The sequence below is a fragment of the Bubalus bubalis genome, chromosome 7, assembly GCF_019923935.1.
Source record: "Bubalus bubalis isolate 160015118507 breed Murrah chromosome 7, NDDB_SH_1, whole genome shotgun sequence".
NCBI classification, from domain to species: Eukaryota; Metazoa; Chordata; class Mammalia; order Artiodactyla; family Bovidae; genus Bubalus; species Bubalus bubalis.
This window is the reverse complement of record NC_059163.1, coordinates 80,822,183-80,844,351: the sequence shown is the minus strand read 5'-3', so window position 1 is coordinate 80,844,351 and position 22,169 is coordinate 80,822,183. Positions and strand designations below refer to the sequence as shown.

The window sequence follows — 22,169 nt, the reverse complement described above, 5'->3', positions numbered from 1 at the left end:
TGGGACTACAAAAGCCTAACATGTGGTCTTTAACTCTGGAGGAGCTTATAATTGGCAAAGTGAGAAACACAAACTATGAGTTCTGAGGTACTTGTACATAGTCATTGACAGTCTTGATAATAAAAGTATGCAGCATAGGATTTTTGACTCTTTATAAACAATACTGTCCTGAGTTTGCTTCTAAACCTTAAAGAAAATTTGGAGCAACTTTTCCATACCCTGGAACAAAGGAATAGATCATCATAAATTTGCATGGATGGATTCTGGAGAATTCTGAAGACTCCATCATAAACCAACACAGGTTGGAAAACGAAACAAGTTTTGCATAATATCAAAGGTCCTTCCACCATTTTCAAATAACTGACCTAAGCACTGCTGTCTGTTACAGCCTTTCAGAGCACTGAGGAATGGTTAAAGTCCAGGGAAAAACAAGACTGTGAAAATATTTGCCTGGGGACCATCTTCTCAACCTCCCCACCTCGATAATTTGGATTAGCTTCCTCCCTATTCCATGCCATGGATTCTAATTAGAAAAAAGTCTTCTCTAGCTGAAGGACTTCATTGTTCTTTGATTTAGAGGATGAGGCTGGCTGAAACCTTTCTCACTTTCCCTATTCCAAAGTGTTCAGTATCTACTCAAACAAAATTGGGAATTAAACTCTATGTACATTTAAGGGATATACATATTTGTGAAAGATAAAAGAGGCCTCCAAGAATTAGATAGGATTTTTACTACACCTCTTCACCTGGACATAATGCTTCCTTTATAAGAAATAAGGGATCGTCAGTGGTTCTTTGCCTTTATAAAGAAATAGCTGGGGATTTCACAGAAGTTCCTAGGAATGATTAGCTTATTCCCAGTTGCTTGGAAAATAGGTGATCCAGGACAAGATAATATGCATTGTTAGATAGTGTGCCCAAGTCAATAGAAGGGATTCCATTCAAAAAGCTGCCTTCCCGTATATTTTATCTTATTTAATAACTTTAAACCAAAGGTGTTCAAATCTTATTTCACAGAACCCAGTGAGTCCTTAAACATTTTGTTCTGACTTTTTGTTTGTGGATTGGTGGATATCTTTGATTTTAAAAATACACAAATATATTTTTGTGACAATTTGTGAATTGATTAATATATTTTATCAAGTTCCTACTGGTATACTAGGTACAATCCTAGGAACTAAGGCTCTGTCAATGAACAAAGCAAATAAACATTCATACCCCCATAGAGCTTATATTCTAATGGAATCAGAAATACAGATATAATAAGTAAGGAAATTACATAATATGTTAGAAGGTAATAAGTGCTAGTAACAAAAATAAGATATGGCAGATCAAGAATGCTAGTAGGAGGAACTGCAATTTTTAGTTGGTCAGGGTAGTCCTCATGAGAAGTTACCATTTGAGGAAAAACTTGAAGGAAGTGAAAGAATGAGCTAAATAGATGAATAGGGGAAGAATTGCCCAGAGCAGCTAGGTCACTGGCCAGGAAGTGGGTCAGTGTGTGTATATTTGAGCTATAACAGAGATATGTCTCGCTATATTACAATTAGTAAAGGGGAACGTGAGGTCAGAGTAGGGGTGGAAGATACATATTGTAAAGGTGTTTGGCTTTTACTCTTAAGAGAAATAGGAAAATAGATGAATATATTGTGGGAAGTATTTAAACAATAGATATATGTATTTTCAAAACAGTATCTCCACTTCCTAAACCTATACTTCCCAGACATTGCTGCCATTTGGGGTCATATCTTTCTAAAGGTTTTTCTCCATGATTACATGCATAGGTGGGTACAAATAGAAATACACAATTTTGTTTCGTGAGGATATGTGTGTGTGTCTCTGTCTACATGTGTGCATTTTAACATAAAAAATAAGGTCACTCAGTTGTGTCTGACTCTTTGCGACCCCATGGAATATACAGTCCATGGAATTCTCCAGGCCAGAATACTGGAGTGGGTAGCCATTCCCTTCTCCACGGGATCTTCCCAACCCAGGGACTGAACCCAGGTCTCCTGCATTGCAGGCGGATTCTTTACCAGCTGAGCCACCAGGGAAGCCCAGTGAACTTATATTCACTGGGGAGGTAGGAGACAGGGGACCTCTGGGTCAGACACAGTTTCCCAGGGGGTGCAGTGGTAAAGAACCCACCTGCAATGCAGGAGACGCAGGACACGTGGATTCAATCCCTGGATCAGGAAGATCCCCTGGAGAAGGAAATGGCAACCCATTCCAGTATTCTTGCCTAGGAAAGCCCATGGAAAGAGGAGCCTGGCAGGCTGTAGTCCATGAGGTGACAAAGAGTTAGCCACAACCGAGTGAGCACACACACAGGACCAGATATCAGGTGTTTGTCAAGCAGAGTAAAATTCAAGCTTTGTTCTCACCCAGACACTTCAAGGACAAAGCTAGTGGCAAAAGCTGAGCTCTGCTAAAGTAAAGAGATAAGGTGCCCACTCCTGAGGTCAAGGAAGACTTCCCTGTCTACACATGTACAGGAAAGCTTCTTGGGGGTCTAAAAAGGGAGGGGTCCCCACCCCATAAGTGTGGACATGCATCCATAGGCCTCTGCAGTGGGATCTATCTTAGAAAAATATTGTGCTCCGCAAGGACTCTCTTGGAGAGGGTCCTAGGACCAATCAGATGTGAAGAGAGAAACAAGATGATTGGTTAAATATATACAAAGACCCGGAAGGACCGCCCTATATAAGGGATTTGCAGCACCTTCTTAACTGTGCTCCTCCTCGCTCAGGATGCCTGCACTCCTCTCCGGGTGTGTATCTCTGCCTAGTTTCTGACTTCCTGCACTCCTCATGAGAGAGGATGCCCGGACCCTTTCTCTCTGGATGTGTATCTCTGCCCTGCTTTTGACATAAATTAACAAACAGTTTTTCAGTGTGCTTTCCCATACATTGTGTTGTATCTCTAATAACAAACTTTGCACATGTTTTTACAGCTTTTGCCTTCTTGAAACAGTCTTGCTTTCAAATCAGGGAAAACCAAAGGGCCATTTTGCTTCTAGCCTCTAGCCCCTGGCAGTCTAATGGCTAGGATTCCTAGTTTTCATCCAGGTTACCCAGGTTCAATTCTTGGGCAGGGAACTAAGATCTCTCTTCAAGACCACTCACTGCTCTTCCTCCAAGATCAATATTCTTGTGTTAATTAGCATCTTGTTTTTTATAATTGACGTGTCTTGGAGACCTTTCTTTGTCATGATAGTACACATATTTCTATTTCACTCCTTTTTAACTATTACATAATAGTCTATTGTACACATATGCTACATTTTGTTTAACCATACCTTTATTGGTAAATGTGTGTGTGTGTGTGTGTTTGTGTGTGTGTGTGTGTGCTCAGTTGCTTGGTCATGTCTGACTCTTTGTGACCCCATGGTCTGTAGCCCACCAGGCTCCTCTGTCCATGGCATTTTCCCAGCAAAAATTCTGGAATATTTAAGTTCTAATTTGCCTCGTTGCTTCTTTCCTTTCCATGTTGAATTACTATTGTCTTAATATTACATTTAATAACATAAAATTACGTGTTGCATGAAACACAGGAGGAAACTTAAAAATTAAATTTGTGTTACCTTCTCTCAGAAAAGCAGTGTTTCTTAAATTAGAATCATTTAGACTTACCTTAATGGAAACAATGGCTTCATTTACTTCTTAGGCAAGGACTTATGTAATGTTTATTGTTCTGGAATAAATGGCAATTATGAGAGTTTGAGCCCAATTATTCTGAGCTTTGCCTCCCTGGTGGCTCAGGTGTTAAAGAATCCAACTACAATGCGGGAGACTAAGGTTCGATCTCTGGGTCGGGAAGATCCCCTGGAGAAGGGAATGGCAACCCACTCCAGTATCCTTGCGTAGGAAATCCCATGGACAGAGGAGCCTGGCAGGCTACAGTCCATGGGGTCGCAAAGAGTCAGACACAACTGAGTGACTAACACTTTGACATTTCGACTTGCTATGAGTTCACTTAATCACCTTAACTGAGTTGACCATGGGTCTTTATCAGTAGGGAGTAAGGATCCATTATCCACGATCTGCAATCCATTGACTGCCTGACCTGTGCTTAGGTATGCACCATAGAGAGGAAAATTAGCACTTGATTCCAAAGAGGACTTCTGGCAAGGTTGATTTAGTAATCAGCATTTCAGGTATCTCTTAATATTGTTATGTCAACTCTAAGGAATGCATTATTGTTACCGCAGGTTTATATTGAGAAGTCTTGGATTAAAAAAAAAAAAAAAACACGTCACGGCTGGTAAAGAATGGAGCCAGAAGCTCTTAGTATATGTCATATTTTGTCACTTGACATGCTTCATGTTTTCAGAATATGAAATACCTGTTTAATGCAGCCTTAACTTCCTATTATACTTCTGGGTTAGGAAAGAGAACATTAGAAGGATGGTGTGTTCCAAATAAAACCCCTCTCCAAATCCCTAGTGGGCTTTTGCAATGCAACCTAACATTGTCTGTGCTCGGTTTCTTTCACTTCCTTTCTGAATTAGTGTTATCTTCCTGCTTGCACTCTTTTGCTAGAAGGCAGAGCTTGTAAAAGGAGACCACATTATGTCAGACGTAGCAGAAGACAGGAAGTTTACACAGAAGAAAACTGTTTGCTCAAATTGCTTTAAATAGTCCTTATTAAAGTTGCAGTTAGTGTCAGAGATACTGTCGTCGGGATTCTATCGCACAAAAAGGATATCTCTGACACGTGAATTTTTCCTTTTCCCATCTCCTTGCCAGGAACGCCAGAAAAAGATCTCAGACTGGTTAGAAGCATTAGGTTGTCAGTTTGAATCCGAGTGATGGAGAAGGAACTGTGGTTAATAACCAGCTAACAATGGAGAAAAAAGGAAGTCAATTAGATATGAGAACTGGACATTTTCCCAAGACTAGCTTGTTTGGAAAGCCTCAGTCTTTCTGGTAGTTGCAGGGGGCTGATAAGGTTCCTCTCTGATACTTTCTCTTGTGCCTTGAAAGATGGCAGGAAGGGAAGCTCCTGGACTGTTAATAGATGCGGCTCTTGCTTGAAGTTTCTATGAGAAAGCCGACAAGAGTCGAAATCTTCTCTGTATCCCCACTGCCTCTCTACAGAGGTTTGGGCTGTTTTCCTTCCAACATCACAGATCATAACTGAGGTGAGTTGTCTGTTTTTGTTTTTCAAATGTTCGTACTGAGTGGAGAGTCTTGATTCTTTTTCGGTGTGTGCTTTAATGAGTGTGTCATTTTAAAATGGTACTTCTCAAACTTGAATGTGCATACGAACCTGAAGATCTTGTTTAAAAGCAGCAGAATTCAGTGGATCTAGGGTGGCTTGAGATTCTGCATTTCTGAGGAGTGCCCAGATGACCTCAGTGCTGCTGGCCCATGAAACAGAGTAATAACAGCTTAAAACCTTCTAGGTTTATTGCTCTGTAGGGCAAGCAGTTGGGAGATGTTGGCAGAATAAAGGTGTCTGGCTGAGCACATGATTTGTGTAGAGCGCCTGGAAGGAAAATGAGACACTGTCAGTGCCCAGATTGACTTGCTTTGATGGACTAGCTCAGAGTTTTGGGGGTTGTGTTAAATAGTTCCTAGATGTGGTAAGCCATGTCACCCCAAGTGAGATAGAATGTTGGTCTGCTCCTTAGATTGCATGGACCACTTTGAGCAGAGCCAGAAATATTTTTGCAGTTTGGGGAATAGTAGTCATATCATGCCTTAACTGGGGTAACTAGTGGTCACTTGAATATTTCAGCTTCGATTGAAAATTATGCATCTAGAAAAATAACTGATGTCTTCCTCCTCCCATTTGGAGGTTAAGGTTGTGAGGCATATGCATCTATGATATGATTTAAAGTCAATTTGAGTAAGGAATATAATTGATATGTTTTATCATCTTGTGAGAGTATTCCTCTTTAAATTGAATAGCTCCCTGCCCTAAATGGTACGTATTTATCTGAAAGTTGCTTTTAATCCAAAAGTGCCAAGCCAAGAAGGAAAAAAATAAATAATAGGAAGTGTGCCTTGCTGAGGGTAGAAAACAGTAGTGGGATAAAAACAGGGAAAGAAAGGAAAGTGATGGCCGTGGAAGTCAAGTTTGCGAAATGAATAAAAGAAACCCCAGCCTGAAAATAGGATTCTTTTTCCCACATGCATGGGAGTTTTTCTAGAGTGGTAGTTTGTGTCTTCCTCAGCTAGAGAAATGTGCTTAAGATAGAATAGGCAAATTAAAATTTGTGTTGTTTTAAAGTACATGCTGAAACTATTTGTCATTGAGTCAAGGATAGTCAGTGGAATCAAAGGTCAGTGGCATGAACAGACCTGGTGAGGCCCAGTATGAATCCATTTAAACCATCTCAGACAGAGGGGAATTGCTTCTGTTTGAAATAAGCTTCAGATAACTTTCCTTTCTATTATGGAGTATAACAGAGGAATTACATACAAGTTTAACAACCTATATGGCTACTGTTCTGACCAATCAGAACAGTAGCTACTGTAAACAGCCCATATAATGGCAAACCACTTGTAGGCAGTAAGAAGTACATGGGGTTGAACATCAGCCTAAGCTAGGTTTTCATGAACTTTTATTGGGGGGAGAAATTGTAAAGCTACATATGAGTTCAGAGACATATAACCTATAACATATTCAGAGTTCAGAGACAGCATCTGTCTAGCATCTGTCAGCACGTTAGCCCTGTTCTCTCCAGTGAGGCCACTTCCCTGTCTTTCCAAGCCCAGAGCAACCTTTCATTCTGGCTGTGTATCTCCTGCAACCTTCACTAAAGAAAGTAGGGTTCTCTTAAGTCATTGTAGGTGACTCAAAAGTCCTATCCATTCCCTGAGTAGAGGGAAAATGCCTATACTCTTTTGTAAAGAGATACTGCAGAAAATGAAATGATCACCATGCTATCCTTCCATACAAAGCATCGTCACATACTTTACCTTGCTTGATTTTTCACAACTATCATGGGGATATGTCATGTCAAGGGGATTTTTGTTTTTACCTATAATGGAGGAAAATGAAGTTCTTGTTAAGCGATTTGTGAGAAGGCACACAGCCAGTTAGTGGGTGTATTGAAATTAAACTCGCTTGTTTGCTCTAAGTTCAGGTTTATCCTGTACTTTTCTTCATCTTCCCAAGCATCCCCTCAAGACCTATGACAGCCCTTATTGTTCTCTACTAGAGTTCATTGGCTTTCCCTGTAAAAATTTGAAACCTTTGTGCCTTAAAAAGAATCCTTTTTCTACTTGTTTTGTCAAAATTTTTAGTGTGTTTGTCACAACCTTTATATCCATTAAAACCTTTAGTTCCCAGGGGTAAACATTTTAGAGGAGGGCTTCTAAACTTTATTTTGACTGAAAATTACCTGGGGAGTTTGCTAAAACACAGATTTCTGGGTCCTAACTTGAGAGAGCTGATTCAGTAGATCTAGGACTAGGCCTAGAATTCACATGCCTAAAAGCTGCCAGGTGATTTTAATGCTACCAACCAGAGAGCATGCTTTGAGACTACAGGCATAGCTTCAGTCAGTATCTTGAAATAACACATTTCTGGTTTAGATTCCACATATGTGATATCATATGGTGTTTGTCTTTCTCTTTCTGACTTATTTCACTTAGTGTAATAATCTCTAGGCTCATCTGTGTAGCTGCAGATGACATTATTTCATTCTTTTTTATGGTTGAGTAGTAGTCTATGGTATATGTGCACCACATCTTCTTTATGTCTTCATCTGGACATTTAGGTTGTTTCCATGTCTTGGCTATTGTGAATAGTGCTGCTAGGGGTGCATGTTTCTTTTTAGATTATAGTTTTGTCTGAATATATGCCTAAGAGTGTCCGACTCTTTGTGACCCCATGAACTGTAGCCCACCAGATCCTCTGTCTGTGGGATTTCCCAGACAAGAATACTGGAGTGGGTTACCATTTTCTTCTCCAGCAGATCTTCCTGACCCAGGGATCAGACTCTCACCTCTTACATCTCTTGCATTGGCAGGAAGGTTCTTTCCCACTAGCGCCACCTGGGAAGCTCCAATGGTGGGGGGTGTAAAAAAAAAACTCAGATGATCAAGAGGATATATTAGTAAATGTCACGAAGCCTCCTTCTCCAGGTATCCCATCAATGGGTCCATATACAAAGTAGCCATGGCAGCATAGAAGAAAGTGTGAGCTAATAATAAAGTTTTCACTTCCCTAAGAGGCTGCTGTTCTTGTTTTTCAGTTGCTAAGCTGTGTCTGACTCTTGGTGACCCCATGGACTGTAGCCCACCAGGCTCCTCTGTCCATGGGATTTTCCAGGCAAGAATACTGGAGTGGGTAGCCATTCCCTTCTCCAGGGATCTTCCCAACCTAGGGATCAAACCCAGTTCTTCCACATTGCAGGCAGATTCTTTCCTGGCTGAGCCACCAGGGAAACCCACAGCATTGGGTACATGCCTTAAACCAGCAGCCAGTAATACAGAGCCAGAACGTGTGGCTGTGGGGAACACTGAGAGAAATAATTCCTCCATCCACACTGGCTGCCTAGGTGCTTCTCTCACATGCTAGACATACTCCTGCCTCCATTTCCTTTGCCTAAATGTTTTCCTCTGGTCTATTTAAAATTGCAAAACCTTCCTTTGCCTTCTAGACTACCACTTCCTTCACCATGTGCCTCTCTCCAGGACTTCTCACCTCTAACATACTAGACTATCTAGATTGAGTTACTGTTTATTATCTGTCTTCTTCCAAGACCAGGGTTCTGTTTCATTCACTGTTCTATCCTCAATATCTAACATTGTGCCTGAAACATGCCTTGTTGGTGTTTAGTCGCTAAGTCGTATCCGACTCTTTTGTGACTCCGTGGACTATAGCCTGCCAGGCTCCTCTGTCCATGGGATTTTGCAGGCAAGAATACTGGAGTTGACTACCAATTCCTTCTCTAGGGGATCTTTCTGACCAGGGATCGAACCCATGTCTCCTGCATTGGCAGGCAAATTCTTACCACTGAGCCAACTGGGAAGCCTGTGCCTGAAACATAGTAGGTAGACCAACTACATAAATACCATTAACGTTCTTGGAGAAGAGCAAACAAATGTCTCTAGTGTCTCTAGAGAAGTTCAAGGTAGGCGGAGATCAGCATGCTGGGAAAATCACCTATGTGTATACTGAATTCACTGAGAGGTAAGATAGAAGTAGTGTTTGTTAGAGAGAGCAGTAGTGTCTCAGTTACTGATAAATGGGAAAAGAGGTCACAGAGTCCAAAGATAGCAGCAGCCATGGAAAGTAGCCAGTGATGAAGTCTGGTGACCTGAAACTCAAAGCTGAGATTTGGGAGAAGTGAGTAGATGATCCACTCTGGGATGTTCACATTTTGCAGTGATTTCTTCTCTCAAAATAAACAAGATCAGAATGTGAAATTCTCCATCGTAACCTCAAGGAAAGCACTTTTGCTTCTATAATGACTTTTTATGCTTTAATCACAAGAGGGCACCAGAGTCTAGCAAAAGATCACTTTTTTTCTTCATCTAAAGCTACGTGCATGCTCTGTTGTTCAGTCGTGTCAGACACTTTGCAACCCCATGGACTGTAGCCTGCCAGGCTCCTGTCCATGGGGATTCTTCAGGCAAGAATACTGGAGTGGGCTGCCATTTCCTACTCAGGGGATCTTCCTGATCTAGGGATAGAACCTGCATCTCCTGTGTCTCCTGCATTGGCAAGTGGATTCTTTACCACTGAGCCACCTGGGAATACCCTATCTAAAGCTTTTTGTTGTTCTGTTGCTAAATCCGACTGCAACCCCATGGACTGCAGTAGGGCAGGCTTCTCCAACCTTCACTATGTTCCAGAGTTTGCTTGAATTCATGTCCATTGAGTTGGTGATGCTAACTATCTCAACCTCTCGTAGCCTTCTGCTTTTGCCTTCAGTCTTTCCCAGCATCGGGGTCTTTTTTTTTTAAATGAAGTTGGCTCTTCACATTAGGTGGCCTTTAATGGAGCTTTAGTTTCAGCATCAGTCCTTCCAATGACTATTCATTGAAGAAGGGGTGCAATTGATAATTACTTGGAGCCATATGTGTAAACAGGGACTTTTCCTGTGCAAACTGGGACATAAGCCCTGTACAATATGAGCATGGCCAATTTAATTATGGGATAGCTCTACACTAAGGGCTTTTATTCTCAAAATCACTACAAATGCTTATGACACACTAATAGATTAGAAAGAAAAGTGACCAAACTTGCTTTTATCTTGAAGCAAAGATCAAGAAAGGCTTTCCCCTGTACCCTACTTCCCTAATTATCTTTATTGCCTATCCTATTTTTCTCCTTAGTGTGATCTTAGTTTGATTATACCCTCAAGTAAGAGAAATTGTTTTATCCAAAATTATCTCGATTATTTGAATGTGGTCTAAAGTGTTCTCTAAATTCTCACAGTTCTTTTCTGCATATCTCTTATCTTCTATACTATATATTAATTATTTATATACTTGTTTTATTCTTTTGAACATGACTCACATGCTGAGGATATGAAAAAATAGGTTTTGAAAATGGCTCTTTTTTTTTCCTTCCAGTTTTATTGAGATACAATTGATATAACTTAGCACTGTGTAAGTTTGAAGTATACAGCATAATGATTTGGTTGTACATCATGAAGTGATTATCACAATAAGTTTAGTCAGTATCCATCATCTCACTTATGTAGAAAATTATAAGAGTCCTGTTATTAGCATAAATTCAAAGTATGGTTGAAAGGAGATTGTGGTGAATAACAAAAGAAGCTCCTATGAGTCTTATCACTGAATAAATTACAAGAGTTCTAGGGGACTTCCCTGGTGGTGGTCCAGTGGTTAAGACTCAATACTTTGAATGCAGAGGACACTTGTCAGGGAATTAAGATCCCATGCACCATGCAGTATAGCCAAAAACTTAAAAAAGTAAAGAGTTTTAGAAGCTGTGTCGGGAACTAAGGGCAAAGACCAAATATGTATTTCTTACTGTATTTTTTTATGTCACTCTTGAAAACATACTATCAGCTTATACTAGCTAGCCACCAGAGAATTTGAGGATGAGGGTAGTTGCCTGAGAAACCAACCATGGGATTACAGGGTTGAACTTTCAGTCTCAACCTCCAGGAGGATAGAAGGCTGAAAGTTGGGTTAATCAGTAACTGTTGACAATTGATTTAATCGATCATGCCTACGTAACGGAACTTCCCTAAAACCCCCTAATTTAAGGGAGAGTTCGGAGAGTTTCTGGATTGGTGTACACATCAAGGTGCTGAGACATGGGGGTGCAGCCAGAGACTGCATGAAACTCTACGCTGCTTCTTCTGTCTTGGCCCTATGGATCTCTTCTATTTGGCTGTTCCTGAGTTGTATCCTTTATAATACACCAGTAAGTAAACTGTTTTCCCAATTTCTATGAGTTATTCTAACAAATTATCACACTTGAGGAGGGGATGGTGGGAACACCTGATTTGTAGTGGAAACCTGGGACTTGCAACTGGTGAACTGGAGCAGTTTTGTAGGACTGATTCTTACTCTGTGTTCAGTTCAGTTCAGTTCAGTTCAGTTCAGTTGCTCAGTCGTGTCCGACTCTTTGCGACCCCATGGACTGCAGCACGCCAGGCCTCCTTGTCCATCACCAGCTCCTGGAGTTTGCTCAGACTCATGTCCATTGAGTCAGTGATGCCATCCAACCACTCATCCTCTGTTGTCCCCTTCTCCTCCCACCTTCAATCTTTTCCAGCATCAGGGTCTTTTCCAATGAGTCAGTTCTTTGCATCAGGTGGCCAAAGTATTGCAGTTTCAGCTTTAACATCAGTCCTTCCAATGAATATTCAGGACTGATCTCCTTTAGGATGGACTGGTTTGATCTCCTTGCAGTCCAAGGGACTCTCAGGAGTCTCCTCCAACACCACAGTTCAAAAGCATCAATTCGTCAGCGCTCAGCTTTCTTTACAGTCCAACTCTCACATCTATACATGACTACTGGAAAAACCAAAGCTTTGATGAGACAGACCTTTGTTGGCAAAGAATTTTGAGCATTGCTTTGCTAGCGTTAAGATGAGTGCAATTGTGTGGTAGTTTGAGCATTATTTGGCATTGCCTTTTTTGGGGATTGGAATGAAAACTGACCTTTTCCAGTCCTGTGGCCACTGCTGAGTTTTCCAAATTTGCTGGCATATTGAGTGCAGCACTTTCATGGCATCATCTTCCAGGATTTGAAATAGCTCAACTGGAATTCCATCACCTCCACTAGCTTTGTTCATAGTGATGCTTTCTAAGGCCCACTTGACTTCACATTCCAAGATGTCTGGCTCTAGGTGAGTGATCACACCATCGTGATTCTCTGGGTCGTGAAGATCTTTTTTGTACAGTTCTTCTGTGTATTCTTACCACCTCTTCTTAATATCTTCTGCTTCTGTTAGGTCCATACCATTTCTGTCCTTTATTGAGCCCATCTTTGCATGAAATGTTCCCTTGGTATCTTTGATTTTCCTGAAGAGATCTCTAGTCTTTCCCATTCTATTGTTTTCCTCGATTTCTTTGCATTGATTGCTTAGGAAGGCTTTCTTATCTCTCCTTGCTACTCTTTGGAACTCTGCGATCAGATGAATATATCTTTCGTTTTCTCCTTTTCCTTTCACTTCTCTTCTTTTCACAGCTATTTGTAAGGCCTTGTCAGACTACCATTTTGCCTTTTTGCATTTGTTTTTCTTGGGGATGGTCTTGATCACTGCCTCCTGTACAATGTCACAAACTCTGTCCATAGTTCTTCAGTTCTCCGTGTCCCTCTCTCTACCAGATCTAATCCCTTGAATCTGTTCATCATCTCCAGTGTATGTACATAAGGGATTTGATTTAGGTCATACCTGAATGGCCCAGTGGTTTTCCCTACTTTCTTCAATTTAAGTCTGAATTTTGCAATAAGTAATTCATGATCTGAGCCACAGTCAGCTCCTGGTTTTGTTTTTGCTCATTGTATAGAGGTTCTCCATCTTCAGCTGCAAAGAATATAATCAGTCTGATTTTGGTATTGACCGTCTGGTGATTTCCATGTGTAGAGTCATCTCTTATGTTCTTGGAAGAGGGTGTTTACCATGACAAGTGCATTCTCTTGGGATTATTCATTCAAAATTGCACACAATATGGCCTCCATTTCAGGTATGCAGGGCTGGTTCAACATTTGAACTACATTTTTGTAATCTGTCACATTGACAGGCCACAGGAAAAAAAATACGTGATCATATCAAAAGATGATTTAAAAAATTGCTAAAATGCAGTATGGATTCATGATTAAGGACTCTTATCAAACCAGGAATAGAGGAGGACTCCCTCAACTTGGTAAAGAAATCTACAAAAAGCCTACAGTCAACTTCATACTTCTGGTAAGAAAAGAGCTTTCTCACTAAGATCAGGAGCAAGGCAAGGATGATCTCTCTCACACTTTCAAGATCACACTGGAAGTCCTAGCGATGCAATAAGACAAGAAGTCATGGCATTTAGGAAGGGATAAAATAGTTTGGGGTTGCAAATCACATAATTGTCTATGTAGAAAATCCAAACAAATAAATAATAGCGACAACAACAACACAACAAAAACTCCTAGAGCTAGTAAATGATATAGCAAGGTTGCAGGACAATTAATATACAAAAGTCAACCACTTCGTATATACTAGCAGTGAACATTAAAGACGTAGTACCATTTACGTTAGATCCCCAAAAGTGAAATTGTTGTTGTGTTACTCTCAAAGTCATGGCCAACTCTTGGAACCCTTGGACGTTAGCCCTCCAGGCTCCTCTGTCCATGGGAGTTCCCAGGCAAGGATATTGAAGTAGGTTGCCATTTCCTTCTCCAGGGCATATTCCTGACCCAGGGTTTGAACCCACGTCTCTCGCACCTCCTGCACTGGCAGGCAGACTCTTTATCATGGCACCACTTGGGAATCTTTATAGATTACTAAGAAATACTTTGTTCTGGGGCCAGAAAGCCCTAAAGCAGCAGCTGGACCAAAAGTATTTCTGTTCCTGAAAAGAGAATATAACTGAATAAAGATAATTACATATTTCCTTAATCACTTTGCAGAGCTTCTATTTTTCTGTCATTTTCTTCTCTTCAAGTAGGAAAGGATTGTTTGTTTCTGAAAGGCCCAACATACTCTACCTAGAAAGAATTCAAGCAAGCCAGCCCCCTGCTGCAAGAATAACAGGTATTTGATTATATTTCTCAGTGTACCATTTGGGTACAAAGGATGAGTTTGCTATAGATGGTCAGTAATCAGCAGTGTGAGCATGAAGTTGTTCAGCCACAGTTGCCACATGTATCATGCGTCTGCAGTAGTTTTGTACATCTTCAGTACCTTTTAGGTTCTGGATCTGTTGGCCTCTTTGGCAGAACAAGAAAGTGACATTTTATTGTATTTGTTCTGCTGCCTACAAATAAAGGGGGCGATTGACAGTGTTTTGAAGGAATAGAGGACTTTGTTTGCTTTTGATGAAAAACTTTTTATTCTCTCCATAATAGAATGAATAATTGCATGGTTTTAGAGGATTAGGATGCTGATAGGAATATTTGATTTCATAATTTTAAAAGTAGTTGGTGCTATATGGAAATAAGCTTGAAATCCAGATCTTAAGCTGCTATAAAATTTGTCAGTTAAATACAGAATATGTTTGTGATTCCATGGAACAGGAAGGCCAGGCTGGCCTAAACAGTGCTACTCAGCTTCTTAAGAGTGCTGCCAGTTCTTTGTTTTGGCTTTGTTTTCTTAAAGGCGCTTCCTCTTCTTCACCCTTTCCTGAAGCACGTCTACCAGTTGGGACACATTAGGAAATGGCCCCCAAATCTATTTCCTTCAACTTGCACTGGCAGAGAACCAGACAGCCTGTCCTCTTTGCTGAAACACAATCACCAAAGTTGTTTGTGTCTTGGGCTCTTTTCTACAAAGTCTTGAAAAATCTTCCCGAGACCTCAGCAGATTGCAATATACCAGTTTATCGCTGTGTGCATTATCCCTCTAGATATGAGTTGCTTGACTCTCTCTGAGCTTTGTTTGGTAAAACCAAGATTCTAATATTAAAATACATAAACATTAAACCTTTGGGGCATGCATTCCAATTACATTTTGAGTTGCAAATGTTCTTTTCTCTCTTGGAAAAGTAGGGGTCTAAACTTTTCTTTTCACACTACCTTCTGATATACATGCTAATTCCAACTCATTTGGTGTAAAAAGAAAATATGAAAATATAAACAATGCACGGATACATACTTCATTCTGAAAATTTACTCTCCTCCTTCACTTTCACAAACATACTCTTATCTTTCCTTTGGATGTGATAATCTATCCCATCACTTCTTCCTTTACAATGCTTAAGAAATATGACTTAGTTTAGCCCTTTATTACTTTATTTTTGGACTGTTTTCTAGCTACTGTATTCTCTGCCAACAATGCTCACTCCTTTAATCCAACCTAAACCCTCCTACACCTTATCCCTAGTATAATCTTTATTCCAGAGCCACCAAACTATTTCACCTATCATTACTGTTGTAAAACCATTCATTGTTCTCCCTATGGAAAGAATCAAGTCCAAATTTCTGAGCCTGAGAAACATAGCATCACAACCTGGGGCTTAGAGGCTGTTCCCCACTCTTCTTTTTATTTTTTTTTTTAATTTTTATTTTTTTTAGTTTTTTTTTAATTTTATTTTATTTTTAAACTTTACATAATTGTATTAGTTTTGCCAAATATCAAAATGAATCCGCCACAGGTATACATGTGTTCCCCATCCTGAACCCTCCTCCCTCCTCCCTCCCCATACCATCCCTCTGGGTCGTCCCAGTGCACCAGCCCCAAGCATCCAGTATCGTGCATTGAACCTGGACTGGCAACTCATTTCATACATGATATTTTACATGTTTCAATGCCATTCTCCCAAATCTTCCCACCCTCTCCCTCTCTCTCAGAGTCCATAAGACTGTTCTATACATCAGTGTCTCTTTTGCTGTCTCGTACACAGGGTTATTGTTACCATCTTTCTAAATCCCACTCTTCTTTTTAAAAAATATTTATTTATTTGGCTGCGAGAGGTCTTAATTGTGGCATGTGGCTTTCAGTTCCTTGACCAGGGATGGAACTCGAGCCACTTGCCTTGGGAGCATGGAGTCTTAGCCACTGGACCACCAGAGAAGTCCTTCCCTCTTTTCTTTTTTAAAGATCTGGGCTGCAATGTGAGAGAGTTAACATGCATCTCACTATCATCTCTGTTATTTTCTTATCATCTCACTTTCATCTTTTGGCATACTCTTACTTCTCAGACCTTTCCCCATTCTTACATCTTCAAATCTAATGTATTTTTCAAGGCCAAGATTTTTTAAGACCAGCTGCCTCCGTGAAGCTTTTCTGACCCCTGTAGCCTGCAGCTATCTCTTGCTTTGAGATCTTAATGCTTAATCTCACTTCCATTAATTTGGCAACTTATCACTTACTTTCTCTTGTATGTCTTCAGAAGCACTGTCTCATATTATCACTTCACTTTGGGATGCCTTTATCTTGTCCCCTCAAGTAAATCATTAGCTCCTTCATTCATTTATTAGTATTTACTGTGTTTACTGCTGTGCTGTGCTTAGTCACTCAGTCATGTCTGACTCTTTGCAACCCCATGGACTCTAGCAGTGTCAGGCATGATGCTCTAGTGGACACTCCTGCTGCACTCTTCATCACCCAATGGGGAAATCTGTCAAAGGTTTTAAAGTATATTAAAAGAATAATTTTTATTAACTTATCCTGGGTCTTTAACACCATGGAGTTACCAGCTATTACATGAGTCCAGTTGGACTCCCTACCTACTGGTGCTTTTATAAAAGTTGTATTTTAATATCACCATTAGAAGCAGATTCTGTAAGTGAGGTGGTGTAATGTGGTTAACTAGTAAGTGGTATAAAGACTGGATCCTAGGCTCCTTTTTAACCAAAATCTAAGTGACATGAAACTGTGGTTGATTTGAACAAATGCCCTTCTTCCACTGAGACCAGGATAAGCAGCCTGCTATGGGCTGATGAGATATACTAAATATGAACTATTTTGATCCCCTCAAGGGACTTTTGGGGGGGTGGTGGCACTGAAAGGCCTCTTCAAAAGTTTACTTGAGTTTTAGAAATTAATATTTGGTGATCAAAGTTGTAAATTCAAACCTCTAGTTTTCCTTAAGTCTACAAATTCAATTTACCAATGCTATTGCTCTATTTATAAGTCTAGCATCTAGCAGATTTTATTATTTACTTCTAATAGATCTTTCAATGGTGTTTGGCCTAATTTATAAACTTAGTTAATTTAACACTTCCAAATACTTTGTATGTGGAGGAAAAATATTCAATTTCCCTGGTGTGTTGGGAGACCCCTAGACTACCGTCACCTTCAGATTCACTGGAAGGATTTACAGAACTCAATGTATAGGTCTCCTCATAGCTAAGATTTATTACAGGAACATAGTAAAGATACACAGGTAGTAAGGGAAAGACAAAGGCAGAGTCTGGAGGACGCCATCTATAAGCTCTCTTATGCTTTTCTGCTCTCATAAGGGGTCACACAGTACATGCTGTTCCCCCAGCAGTAGAAACTCTGCAACATGTGTGCAGTATTTTTTAAATGTTAATTTTATTTTGGAGTATAGTTGATTTACAATGTTTCGTTAGTTTTATGTGTGTGGCAAAATGATTCAGTTATTCATATACATATAATCCATTCATTTTAAGATTTTTTTCCCAGGTAGGTTATTTCAGAGTATTGAGTAGAGTTCCCCATGCTGTGCAGTAGGTCCTTGTTCTGGTGTGCAGTATTTTGGCCTGGGGAAACCACTAGGGAAAAACTAGAGCCCAAGGTTTTTCTTGGGAGCTGAGTATGTAGGCATTCATGCTCTGTCTAGCATGCACCAGAATTCCAGACTCCCAGAAGGTGAGCAGGCATTCTGCATAAACTGTATTGCTTCACAAACAGTTTAGGCAAAGTGAACCATCCTTCTCAGTTAGCTGTTGCATGGGAATACTTGGTGACTTAACTTCCAAATCCCAACCAAGGGCCAATCTTGAGAGCAGGCCTTTCTAAGGATAGCAGACTCAGACCTGCTGTGTTACTTCTATTTTCTAATTTAACAAACTAAGTTTTCCCAATTGCTCAAATAATGCATATGAAGCAAATAATTGAAATTATAAATACGATAAACTGTAGTTCTTTTAAATATCCTATTATTTTCTACAAACTTAGTAGGATTTCAACTTTAAATCAAAAGCCTAAATCACTTATTTAATTACATACTTGAAATTGGACAGACAAGATTTATCTTATACTCTAATGGGTCAAATTCTATTAAATAATGTAAATATATAAAATTTCTTTTTTTATGTATAAACAAGACATAAAAATTCTGTAATATCAAAGTATTAACATAGATCTGATTATCTTAAACATTTCTATAATTACTCCCAATCCTTCCTAGAATGAAAGATGCTTTAACACTAAGGAAACTATATCACTCTTAACACTAAGCTAGTAAGGTAGCCTGACCTGGAACTGGAGATTTCTGCAGAGGTTGACTTCTTGCCCTGACCATGAATCATAGGTGATTCGGTAACTTTAAAATGAGTTATTATCATGTCCTTGCATTTAGGTTATATATTAGCTAATTCTTCTGATTGCTAACTGAAGTCTACAGTTTACCCTAGGTTAAGCATTGACTGGAAAAGGCTTTAAAAAAAAAAAAAATTGTGGGAGAGAGAGACCTTAATGTAATTGTTCTTTTGGTCTAAATTTAAAGCTTTTTGAACTTAATGGAATTCTTCATTCTTTAATATTGTTGCTATCTTTTAAGACAACACTTTTTTAGAATATTTATTAGAATACTGAGTCAATTCCTAGGCAGGTTGATAAGAAATCCAGGGTCCTCGAGGAGGAGAAAAGGGTCTGGAACTCTCAAGGAGAAAAAGGTAAATTTTTTTTCTATATGTCTTAGTCAATATAACAATGTATCTTGCTCAAAAGACATATTTCTCCTTAACAAGAACCTTCTGACTAATCTTGTCATCTTAAAATGTATATTATGGGAGTGGGTCTGGTAAGATCTTTCTATTGTTCGTTCTAATCCTGTCATCTTAAAATGTAAATTGTGGGAGTGGGTCTAGTAAGATCTTTACAACCTTGAAACATTCTTTTGATTTATTGAAAAAGTATATAACTCCCTTTTCTAAGATTAGCAAGTGGGGCACTCTCCATCACCCTTCTGATGTCTGTGTCAGAAGCTTTCTCTGTCCCTTTTTCACTTTAATAAAACTCTGCTACACAATGCTGTTGAGTGATCAAGCCCGGTCCCTGGTCCCAAAGCTAAATCATCTTCGGAGATCGTGAATCCATCATCGTTCACCATGAGCTATCAATACTGGATATGTATTATGGTTTTACCTATGTAGTCACAACTTTCAAAGTAATTTTTCCCCTAATTTTTTAATATATTAAAAAAAAAAAAGCAGTTGTAGGTTCACAGCAAAATTGAATGGAAGATAGACAGATTTTCCGTATATCCTCTGCTCACTACCCCAAACGTACTCTCCTCCATTATCAATATCGCCCACCAGAGTGGTTCATTTGTTCCAATCAGTGAAGCTACACGGACTCATCATCTCCCCAAGTCCATTGTTTACATTAGGGTTTCCTCTTGGTGGTGTGCATTTTGTGTGTCCATGGACTCTGACAAATGCAGCCATCACTGTAGGGTCACACAGAAAGGTTGCCCTGCCCTAAAAATCCTCTGTGCTCCACATTCTTCCCTGTCTCACTGCACCTAGCAACCACTGACTTTTTACTGTCTGCATACTTTTACCTTTCCCTGAGTGTCATGTAGTTGGAATCATACAGTATGTAGCCTTTACATAGTGGCTTCTTTGACTTAGTAATATGCATTGAAGTTTCCTCCTTGTCTTTTCATGGTTTGATAGCTCCTTTCTTTTTGACACTGAATAATATTTCATTGTCCGGTTGTACCAAAGTTTATTTATCCATTAATCAATTGAAGGATATCTTGGTTGCTTCCAGGTTTTGACAATTAATAACTACAGCTGCTCTAATCATCTGTGTTCGAGTTTTGGTCAGGACTTAACTTTTCAGCTCATTTGGGTAAATACTGAGGAATGTGATTGCTAGATCTGGTGGTAAGGGTATGTTTAATTTTATAAGAAACTGTGACAGTCTTCCAAAGTGGCTGTATCAATGTGAATTTCCACCAGCAATGAATGAAAGTTCCTGTACAACATTTGATATTGTTTTAGAGTTTGACTTTTTTTTTTTTTTTTTGGCCACCTGATATGAGCAGGATCTTAGTTCCCTGACCAGGGATTGAAACCAGTCCCTGGCAGTGAAAGAGCTGAGTTCCAACCACTGGACTGCTAGAGAACGTGCTGGAGTTTGGCCTTTTTAATAGGTGTGTAACACTATCTCATTCTTGTTTTAATTTGCACTTCCATAATGACATGATGTGGAACATCTCTTCATATGCTTATTTGCTGCTGTGTATATATCTTCTTTGGTGAGGTGTTTGGTCCATTTTTTAATGTGGTTTGTTCTCTTTGTTGTTGTTGTTGTTTTGTTTTGTTGTTGTTTTGTTTTTTGTTGTTGTTTTGTTGTTGTTGCTAAGTCATCTCTGACTCTTTTGCAACTCCATGGACTATAGCCTGCCAGGCTCCTCTGTCCATGGGATGTCCCAGGCAAGAATACTGGAGTGGGTTGCTATGACCTTCTTCAGGGAATCTTCCTGACTCAGGGATCAAACCTGCATCTCCTGCATTACAAGTTTGTTCTCTTAGTATTGAGTTTTAAGAGTTCTTTAGTAAGATGCTCTTTTCCTATGGCCTCTTTCAAGATTTTTTTCTTTGTCTTTGATTTTCTGCAGTTTGAATATGACATGTCCAGGTGTAGTTTACTTGACATTTATTCTCTCTGGTGTTCTCTGAGCTTCTTGTGGTTTGTGATGTTATGGACTGAATGTTTGTATCTCCCCAAAATTCATATGTTGAAATCCTAACCCATTTGTGATGGTATTAAAAGGTGGAGATTTTGAGAAGTAATTAGGTCATGAGGATGGAGCCTTCATGAACAGGATTAGTACTTTTATAAAAAGAACCATAAGCACTTGCTGTCACTGTCTTTACTGTCTGCCATGGGAGAATACAGCAAGAAATTGTCCACCTACAAATCAGGACACCAGGTCTCATTGAAACAGAATCTGCCAGTACCTTGATCTTGTAGTTCTCAGAACTGTGAAAAATAAATTTTGTTTAAGTCATCCAGTCTGTAGTATCTTGTTATGGCAGCCCAGGCTGACTAAGACATGTGGTTTGGTTTCTGATTTTAATAGGGAGAAATTCTAAGTCTTTATTGCTTCAAATATTGCTTCTTTTCCTTTCCCTCTTCTTTTGATATTCCCATTATGTGTATGTTACTATCTTTATAGTTCTGCTACAGTTCTTGGATATTCTAGACCCTTAATTTTTTCAGTCTTTTCTCTTTGCTTTAGTTTCTGTTGACAGAGCCTCGGGCTCAGAGATTTTTCTTCAGTTGTGTCAGTCTACTAATAAACCCATGAGAGGCACTCTATTTCTATTAGAGTGTTTTTGTTTTCTAACACTTCTTTTTGACTCTTAGAATTTCTGTCTTTGTTTATATTGCACATTGGTTCTTGCATTTTATCTACTTTTTTTCCATTAGGGTCCTTAGCATATTAATCATAGTTGTTTTAAATTCATGGTCTAATAATTCCAACATCCCTGCCTTATCTGAGTCTGGTTTTGATGCCTTCTCTGTCTCTTAAACTTTTTTTTTTTTGCCTTTTCGTATGCCTTGAAATTTTTTGCTGAAAGCCAGGCATTTACTGGGTAAGAGAAACTCTGATAAATAGGTCTTAAGTGATGTGGTGGTAAGATAATGGAGAGGAGAAGCTTTCTGTAGTCCTGTGGTTAGGTCTCAGTTGTTTAGTGAACCTGTACCCTGGGCTATGAACTTTGTAAGTACTTCTCAGTTTCTCTCCACGCCCCCAAACATAGATAAGACACGATGGCTGGAGACTGCTAGATGGGGTTGCTGCTGCTGCTGCTGCTAAGTGGCTTCAGTCGTGTCCGACTCTGTGCGACCCCATAGACGGCAGCCCACCTGGCTCCAC

The 22,169-nt window shown here is 39.6% G+C and overlaps 1 protein-coding gene across 4 annotated transcripts in view; it reads left to right on the top strand.

Annotated features, from left to right (window-relative positions):
- Nucleotides 1-22,169, top strand: part of ABCG2 (ATP binding cassette subfamily G member 2 (Junior blood group)) — a 123,805-nt gene that overhangs the window by 5,250 nt on the left and 96,386 nt on the right. Inside the window, exons 1-2 of one of the 4 annotated variants that reach the window (XM_006042280.4) lie at nt 11,225-11,341; nt 14,056-14,179. The exons of 1 other annotated variant lie outside the window; for it this stretch is intronic. The gene's annotated coding sequence lies outside the window, so the exon portion shown is untranslated. Of the gene's footprint in view, nt 1-4,606; nt 5,144-11,213; nt 11,362-14,055; nt 14,180-22,169 lie in introns of those variants that run through there. 2 more of the 4 variants (XM_006042278.4, XM_006042279.4) reach the window with 2 other exon arrangements.